This window comes from Globicephala melas, chromosome 10 (assembly GCF_963455315.2).
Source record: "Globicephala melas chromosome 10, mGloMel1.2, whole genome shotgun sequence".
Classification (NCBI taxonomy): Eukaryota; Metazoa; Chordata; class Mammalia; order Artiodactyla; family Delphinidae; genus Globicephala; species Globicephala melas.
The window spans coordinates 48615597-48625061 of NC_083323.1; the positions used below are offsets into that span (position 1 = coordinate 48615597).

Consider the following 9465-nt stretch of genomic DNA (forward strand, 5'->3'; position numbering starts at 1 on the left):
GATCCAGCTCACTAATTCAATTCTTCCTTCTTCCTAATAAAAAATCTCCTCGTGCTCATTATCTCCCAGGAGTCTTTCATACAGACATATTGGTGATTCTCAGTCTTCGAATCCATCTGTACTTGATAAAATGGTAAGATTTTGAACCTAATTAAATAGTGAGAAGCACTGATAGTACATGACTTGGCTAATATTTTGAGTAAGAATCTGGACAAGATACAAAAACTAAAGTAGTGGCTGTTTTTCCTCTTCTCTGGGTTGTGCTTCCTTCCCTAGTTCGCGAAGATGCAGCTCAGACCGATGGAGATTAACCCGGAGATGCTGAACAAGGCGCTGGCCCGGCTGGGGGTCAACGGCCAGTGGCGCTTGGAGGACATGTTGAGCCGGGAGGAGAAGTCTCCGGGCTCAGTGGCAGTGCCTGCCTGAGCGCTGCTGTGGCTCTTTCCTCTCACGGCCCAGCATGAGAACTTCAGGAAAAAACAGATTGAAGAGCTGAAGAGACAAGAAGTAAGCCCTAAGGTGTACTTCATGAAGCAGACCATTGGCAACTCCTGTGGAACCATCAGACTCTCATTCATGCAGTGGCCAATAATCAGGACAAACTGGAGTTCGAGGATGGGTCAGTTCCGAAACAGTTTCTTTCTGAAACAGAGAAGTTGTACCCTGAAGACAGATCAAAATGCTTTGAAAAGAATGAGGCCCTCCAGGGAACCCATGATGCCGTGGCACAGGAAGGCCAATGTCGGGTAGATGACAAAGTGAACGTTCATTTTATTCTGTTTGACAACGTGGATGGCCACCTCTATGAACTTGATGCATGGAGGCCTTTTCCGGTGAACCGTGGCGCCAGTTCAGAGGACTCACTGCTGCAGGACGCCGCCCAGGTCTGCAGAGAAGTCACTGAGCGTGGGCAAGGGGAGGTCTGCTTCTCCGCCGTGGCCCTCTGCAAGGCAGCCGAATGCCTCGTGGGGGGCGGGGGCACTTCGCTTTCTCTCCCCTTCCCTTCATCGCGAAAGTATATCCCTACCTATGTGGTCTGAAATGCTTCAGTACTTGTAGAGCACAGCTGTTCTCCTTCGGTTCTGCAGATAAGCACTTACCCTCAACCTCGCCCACTCACTAGCAGAGCTCACTGTCCATTGAGCAAGCTTGGTGTCACCCTCTGATGGCAAAGCGTTCCCCTCATTGTATGTCTTATACCTCAATATCTAATGCTTTAATGGCTACGTTGGTTTGTGACTGTAAGCTAAGGCCTTGGATGTGGTTTAATTGTCCTTAAAAGGAATAAAATTTTTCTGCTGCTAAGAGAGAAGAAACAAACAGGGCTTCCCTCGTGGCGCAGTGGTTGAGAATCCGCCTGCCAATGCAGGGGACACGGGTTCGAGCCCTGGTCTGGGAAGATCCCACATGCCGCGGAGCAACTAGGCCCGTGAGCCACAACTACTGAGCCTGCGCGTCTGGAGCTTGTGCTCTGCAACAAGAGAGGCCGCGACAGTGAGAAGCCCACGCACTGCGATGAAGACTGGCCCCTGCTCCCAGCAACTAGAGAAAGCCCACGCACAGAAACGAAGACCCAACACAGCCATAAATAAATAACAAAACAAACAAACAACAAAACAAACTAAAGTAGTAATACAAGTTTCATTATGGAAGCTGAATAAGATAAAGGAAGGATGACCTCTTCAATTGGGCAGAGATGTTTTCGTCATTTTTTTCCCATTTTAGTAACAAATCACAATTGTTCTTGCCCATTTCAACGATAGATTGCTCAACAGATGCTAGGTCTAATCTAGTAGTCATGCATGACAGTTTTGAGTTCCGTTACTCAATATATTATTAAATTTCTATTATCTTTGAAAATGATTACACCATGTTTAGTAGCAAAATTTTTTTTTTTTTTTTTTGCGGTACGCGGGCCTCTCACTGCTGTGGCCTCTCCCGTCGTGGAGCACAGGCTCCAGACGCACAGGCTCAGCCGCCATGGCTCACAGGCCCAGCCTCTCCACGGCATGTGGGATCCTCCCGGACCGGGGCACGAACCCGTGTCCCCTGCATCGGCAGGCAGACTCTCAACCACTGCGCCACCAGGGAAGCCCAGTAGCAAAATTTTTAAGGATGATTTCTTATCTAAAATCTCAGTGATCTAGCATGGATTTTGATTATTAATTCAGGCTCGTCAACACTTTGAAGATGTCTTGAGGATATCTGGAATTTTCTCTACAAATGAATTCTAGTATTTCCAATGGTTATTATTGCTACCATTAATGAATAGTATAACGTCCTGGTCTAGATACATAACCCAAGTGATCAAAGTGGTCAACACTGTTTCAAGGAGATTTCATCTTTCAAAGGATGAAAGTAAATAACTTAAATTCTTTATTAAAAAATAGAGTTGAGAGTAAAAATGTCTAGATGAAATCACCTTATTTTCCCTCTAAGAAGGAAATGGGAGCAAGAAAATTGGAGGCACACGTTCCCAGCAACCTTTCTCTGGGTTAATGGAGGTAACAAGGGCCGCCTTTATAAAACAGATAACTAATAAGGACCTACTGTATAGCACAGGGAACTCTTCTCAGTACTCTGTGGTGACCTATATGGGAAAAGAATTTAAGAAAGAGTGGATATATGTATATGTATAACTGATTCAGTTTGCTGTGTAGCAGAAACTAACACAACATTTAAAATCAACTATATACTCCAATAAAAATAAAAAAAAGAAGACTGCCTTAATTGTGAAATGGATTACCACTCATTCCCTACCCTGAGTAAGCCTGGTCTCATTTTTAAAAAGAATTTGAACCAAGAAGAAGTTGAACTCCAATAGTGACTCAACTCTCCAGGAACATTTCATGTCTGCTGGCCATATTCAAGTCACTAGACAGAGTAAGGAAGAATACTGCCAGAGGGTTCAACACCCAAATTTCAGTTCTGAGCACTTCCAGGCCCATCCTTTCCCTCTTGCTTTCTAATTACGTATGTATTTAACTCTTCTGTAGATCAACTTCAAGAGCTTTCAGGGGGTTGGGGGGGAAAGGCAGGTGGAGAGAGAGCATTTCAAGGACAACAGGATAAAAACAGCCTGAACCTGGCTTGACAGAAAGTATTTCCAAGGCATAAGACAAAAAAGATTCCAAATTTCCCGAAAAGAAACTGGATTGGGATATTGAGGATGAGAGCTCCGGCAGGTTACATACACGAAGGCCCTCCTTACCCAGCAGGCACGGGGAAGCAATGAAATGTAGTGACTGAGGGACCCATCGGCATATCTGAGTCCGAATACCAGCTCCACTCCTTACTATGTGACCTTGAGAAGTTACCTAGCTTTTCCAAGCTTCAATTTTCATATCTGTAAAATGACAGTGATAACAGTTCTTTCCCTGCAGGGTGGTGTTGAAGGTTAAATGATCTAATCCATGTGAGGCAGCTAGCGAAAGGTCTGGAACATATTAAACATTCCATGAATGTGATCTACTACTGCAATTATTAGGGGGAAGCCAGTCTGCTTGGGGTCCACTCTTGATCCTCTGACCCATGGCTCTCAGCCCACCATGCAATTTTCTACGGATGGAAGAGGCTGCTTCCCTATTTCTCACCTCTTTGCTGTCATTTTGCTTATAGAATGGTTTATGTCAAAAGAGATGAAAGTAATAATGTATCTATTCACATCACATTATCCTTATTTTCTATCGTCTCTCAGAAATGCCCTGGTATTATCGAATTAGGCACATTTTGAAGATGACATCCCCCTAGAACTAATCAAACTGAACAATTTTTTATTCCTTGATATTACCCCGGATTCTCATCCATTAATGTAACAGCTGCACTACTTTTAAAGGAGGCTGGGAACACACGTGGCAGACTTTCGGCACTTGATGACTGCAATCGTGACTGTTTACTGAATACTAATATTCTGTATGTGTTATGTGGTTTAGCTTTCTAATGCCAACACTCATTCACTGCACATAATCATAAGTCTGCAGGGAGGAGAGGTATTTCTGCTCAATTCAAAATCTTTTATTCCAATTGTCTGCTGAGCCTTGTAACTCTTTATTAACACTAAACTCTCACATACTAAATTCCTGAATAAATCTAATGAAAGATAACCATTTAAAAACCTTACCTCTTGAGTACCAAACTAGTATTTCAACATTGCATAACCTTCTAACAATGGACTGCTCTTTGAAATTTGTCGCTGTGTCTGAAATATACATCTGATGTGTCCTGTATCTTTAGATGTCCTCTGTATTTGAGATGTTACTGACACTGTTATTTCTCTTTCATACAGATGTCTTCTAAAAAGCAGGTATAAAACCAAACGCCTCTTCCCTTTCTCTCTAAGCTATGTCTCAATAATTCCAACAATGTCTGCATGACAAATGAAAACTTCATCGTTTACATACTTTTTGTAAATGATAAAAAACAGCTAACCATTTGGTATTGTTTCCGACTAAAGTTTCAGATGTTTGACCCACATCACATCTTTAGATCTCACTTTTTATCTGAATACTTTGGTGGATTCCACTTACAGCATGTATCTATATACACCATACAAATGGTAGAAAAACTAATGAAACACAAGACCACCAAACTGTGCTGCATTTAAAAAACTGTTACTATTCTGTTGAGTTGCTGTATTCTGAGAAAAAATTATTTTCCAGCTTTTTAAACCTATTGCTGATTTACTACTGCTTATGTTTATTATTCTTTTTAAAAATGCTTTCCTGCTTTTTCTTCTGAGTATAAATATGATATATGCTCATTATAAGAATTCAAACAGAGCAGAAAAGCACAAATATGATATTAGAAATCACTTGAAACCCCACTCTCTAAGGACAGCCACCATTTGCATTTTGCTGAATGTGCTTAGAGTTACCTACGGATTTGTATGTGTAGATGTAATTCTACATCATGTCAAAGATCCTGGCTTTTCCAGTCAGCAGTGTTGGGACATTTTTCCATGCCAATAAAGCACAGCTCTGCATCCATGGTTCTCATTATGTCCTCCATTCCCTTCCGGTTAAGAGTAGGATGTGTACGTGGAATGATGTGGAAACAGGTCAAAGCGTTGAGCGACACTGATCTCCATCATCAGAGTTCCTAATTCTTTAACTTACCCCTTCACGATTGATGTTTGTTTCCAATGGTTCACAATTATAAATTTGTTGGGTCCCAGTACGGAGACAGTAGTTTGAAGGGAGCCTGGGTTAGACACACTTGCTGATCTTGGAGAGCTTCCCAAAGAGGCAGGAGGCAACTGGGACTCCCCCTGGAGACACAGAAGCTGGCAGCAAGCATTTCTGAGAGCTCATTCTACCGCAAGAAACTGGTGCTGACAAGTGCCACTTTGGAGTCCTCCCTCTAACCTACTAGAAGCAGGGGCTTAACTGCCCATCAGTGGGCCAGCACCAGTCCCGGACACCCCAGCCCACCATGCTGGGACCCAGGCCCACGCCAGCAGGTGGGCAGCCATCGCGCAAGCCCTGCCTGCCAGTGTGCCTACAGTAGTCAGCCCACTGCAACAGAAGAGCCCACGCAGCCCACAGAGGGGGCTCCCGAGAGTATACAGCTCTGGTGACCAGAGGGCAGTGTGCTGCTGGGCCCCATAGGGCATCTCCTACGTAAGGCCACCTCTCCAAGAGCAGGAAATGTAACCGACCTATCTACTACATAGAAATAATCACAGAAAATTAGGCAAAATGAGGAGACAAAGGAATATGTTCCAAACGCAGGCACCAAACAACACCTCAGAACAAAAACTAAATGAAGTGGAGAAAAGCAAAGCAATCTACTCAAGGAAGAGTTCAAGGCAGTGATCAGAAAGATGCTCAACAAACTCAGGAGAAAAGCAGATGAACAGTGAGAATTTTAACAAAGAAAATGTAGAGAAGAACCATACAGAATTGAAGAATACAATAACTGAAGTGAAAACTACACTAGAAGGAATCAACAGTCGAGATAGCACACTGGAAGACAGTCGTGGAAATCACCCAGGATGAACAGAAAATAGAATTGAAAGAAATGAGGATAGTTTAAGAGCCCTCTGGGAAAACATCAAATGTACTGACATTCTCATTATAGGGGTCCCAGACAGAGAAGAGAGAGAAAGAGGCAGAGAAATTATTTAAAGAAATAATGGCTGAACACTTCGCTAACCTGGGAAAGCAAACAGACATCTAGGTCCAGGAAGCACAGAGAGTCCCAAACAAGATGAACCCAAAGAGGACCATACCAAAAGGCATATTATAATTCAAGTGGCAAAAATAAAGTAAGTAAATCTATCGATCTGTGTAACTCTCAACTACCAGAAGATTAAAAACGAATTCTTTTTTTTTTATTTTTTTGCGGTACGCGGGCCTCTCACTGTTGTGGCCTCTCCCCATTGCGCAGCACAGGCTCCGGACACGCAGGCTCAGCGGCCATGGCTCACGGGCCCAGCCGCTCCGCAGCATGTGGGATCTTCCCGGACCGGGGCACGAACCCATGTCCCCTGCATCGGCAGGTGGACTCTTAACCACTGCGCCACCAGGGAAGCCCACAAATTCTTTTTTAAAAAGCCAGCCTCCTCTTTTTCTTTTCTCAATATATTGAACATATTGAAAGCTAATGTATATAAAAACAAAAACCAGGCACCTTCACTTAGACGCTTGCATGGCTGTGGCTAGGGTTTGGTTTCTGATTCTTATCTCTACCTTGGATCTGAATCATGTTTCAAGGTCTAAGTATAGAGATTACTGGTCTTTTATTCAAAAAGAAGGTCTGAAGGATCAATGGAAGAGAAACTGTGATATGAGACTTGATTTTGTCTTGTCCCCACTGATAATCAGAATATCATTTCGCCTAGTAGTGAGTTACTACGATTATCTCATTCGGAAACAGATAGTAAAACTACTAGAACCATCAGCGAATGATTGTGTCAAACTGTCCCCTCCATCCCTCAGCCCCAGGGAAAGGGAGTAGCAACAGCAGTGTATTTTGACGAGGAGTCCTCTTATTATCTACCCACCAAAGGCCTCTCCATATTTTCCTCTTTCTCCAGCTACTTCTAACTTTTTTTTTTTTTTTTTACTTTTTGCGGTACGCGGGCCTCTCACTGTTGTGGCCTTTCCCGTTGCGGAGCACAGGCTCCCGACGCGCAGGCTCAGCGGCCATGGCTCACGGGCCCAGCCGCTCCACGGCATGTGGGATCTTCCCGGACCGGGGCACGAAACCGTGTCCCCTGCATCGGCAGGCGACTCTCAACCACTGCGCCACCAGGGAAGCCCTACTTTTGACTTTTGAAGGTTATCATTTCCTCCATTTCTCGTTAAAGTCCTTTCCTATCCTTGCCCTTCTCCTCCCAGCAGAGCATGTTGTAGAGAGAAAGTCTTTTCATCTTTAGGACCCCACAATCTGAAAAGAGTGAAAATCTTTCTGAACATTTATACCAATCCTTTCATTCTTCAGATGAGGAAAGAGGGTCAGAGCCAGAATTAAAATTAGGTCTGGGACCTCCAGCCCAATGCTTCTTCTATTAGCTACGTCTGTGAAGTTAATGTTTAAGTTATGCATAGTTAGTTTTAAGTTAACTGTGGTCTGTAATGCCAGCCCTGGGGCAGTCTGTCCGGCCTGGAGAAGTCACACCCACTTCAGCAGCTGAGCCCTCTTACTGAAGGCTGTGTCTACATATGATTAAAAGTGGGGGAAGTTCCGGGCTTCCCTGGTGGCGCGGTGGTTCAGAGTCCGCCTGCCGATACAAGGGACGCGGGTTCGTGCTCTGGTCCGGGAAGATCCCACATGCCACGGAGCAGCTGGGCCCGTGAGCCATGGCCGCTGAGCCTGTGCGTCCGGAGCCTGCGCTCCGCAGCGGGAGAGGCCACAACAATGAGAGGCCCGCTTACCGCAAAAAAAAAAAAAAAAAAAAAAAAAAAAAAAAGTGGGGAAGTTCCATCCAGTGGCTGCTTGTCCCAGGCACCCTTTCCCCATCTCACCCAACAAAGTCTAAACCTACCATCTCCATTCCTAATCATCTACAATTCCTGCATTTCATGACTGGTAACAGGGGAACGTATGTGGCAATGAAAGGCTCTATTGCAGTGCTTTGCAGTGTTTTGACAACAAGCATCTTTGTTCAGTGTATTCTCAGAGGACACTAGAATTCACTTTATTTGAATTCTCATGACATTTTTTGCCTCTCTTAGAGTATTGTATATTTAAGAAAAGCATTATTTTAAAATTAAGGTTTTCATTAAAAACTACTATTTATCTTTTCCTGTATTTTTTTTTTTTGCAGCAAATTGTGACATTTTTCTATTATTGTAGCAAGTCAAATTCACTTTGGGAAGATAAATGTCACATTTTAATGAAAACCAGCTTCCTGTGTGGAGAGGAAGAGTGATCTTTAAAGGCGAACCAATGTGCATACACTTTGACATTTCTCATTCTTCTTAGCCACAACATTAAGATTTACGTTTATTTTTTAATATTGGAGAAGTTACCCTATAAATCCCATCAGGAAGATGAATGGGATACATTTGGAGCTCATTGACCCTCACAAACTAAGTCCAGAAAAAACTTCCTGACACAAGAAAAATTTGCAGTGAAATGGGAGATGAAATAAAGCAAATGAGAATTGGAACAGGGGGATGTTCTGGAAAGGGGTCACATGAGCATGCCACATAACACAGGAGAGCCACTTCTTCCATTTGAGGTTGGGAGAGGAGTGGTGAGCCCAAGGTTAAGCTATGTGGGAATTTTACCTCCGTGCATTGGCTCATGTGAAGGTGAGCTACATGCCTAAATGAGTCTTTTTTATACACATAAACTCACATCATTCATAGTGGACATTTATCTTTTTTTTTTTTTTTTAGCTGTCCAGCATGTGAAACTCCTTCTTCGGTCTGGGGAATTTCTTTTTTTTCTTTTCTTTCTTTCTTTCTTTCTCTATTTTTGTCTGTGTTGTGTCTTTGTTGCTGCGCGGGCTTTCTCTAGTTGTGGCGAGCGGGGACTACTCTTCATTGTGGTGCACGGGCTTCTCATTGCGGTGGCTTCTCTTGTTGCGGAGCACGGGCTCTAGGTACATGGGCTTCAGTAGTTGTGGCTCCCAGGCTCTAGAGCGCAGGCTCAGTAGTTGTGGCCCACGGGCTTAGCTGCTCCACAGCATGTGGGATCTTCCCGCACCAGGGCTCAAACCCGTGTCCCCTGCATTGGCAGGTGGATTCTTAACCACTGCACCACCAGGGAAGCCCTGGGGAATTTCTTATACTGTGAGTCATGGCTGAAAGCAGGGCCCGACCCCCACTACAGAAGCAGAAAAGAGTAGATACCACCAGCTTTTCCCATTCTCCAAGGAAAAGAGTACAGGTGTGCTCCCCTGGCTTGTTCAACCAAATGGTCTCACTCAGGTCTCAGAGGCAGGAGCAATTACTGCAAATAGGAATTCAGTTCAGCTTCAGGGACTACAGCACCCAGTGTCCAGTAACAACAGGG

At 44.1% G+C, this 9465-nt stretch overlaps 1 pseudogene; it reads left to right on the forward strand.

Moving 5' to 3' along the window:
• The first annotated feature begins 285 nt into the window (after positions 1-285).
• LOC115858763 (ubiquitin carboxyl-terminal hydrolase isozyme L1 pseudogene) lies at positions 286-1040 on the forward strand (annotated as a pseudogene).
• The last annotated feature ends 8425 nt before the right edge of the window (positions 1041-9465 follow it).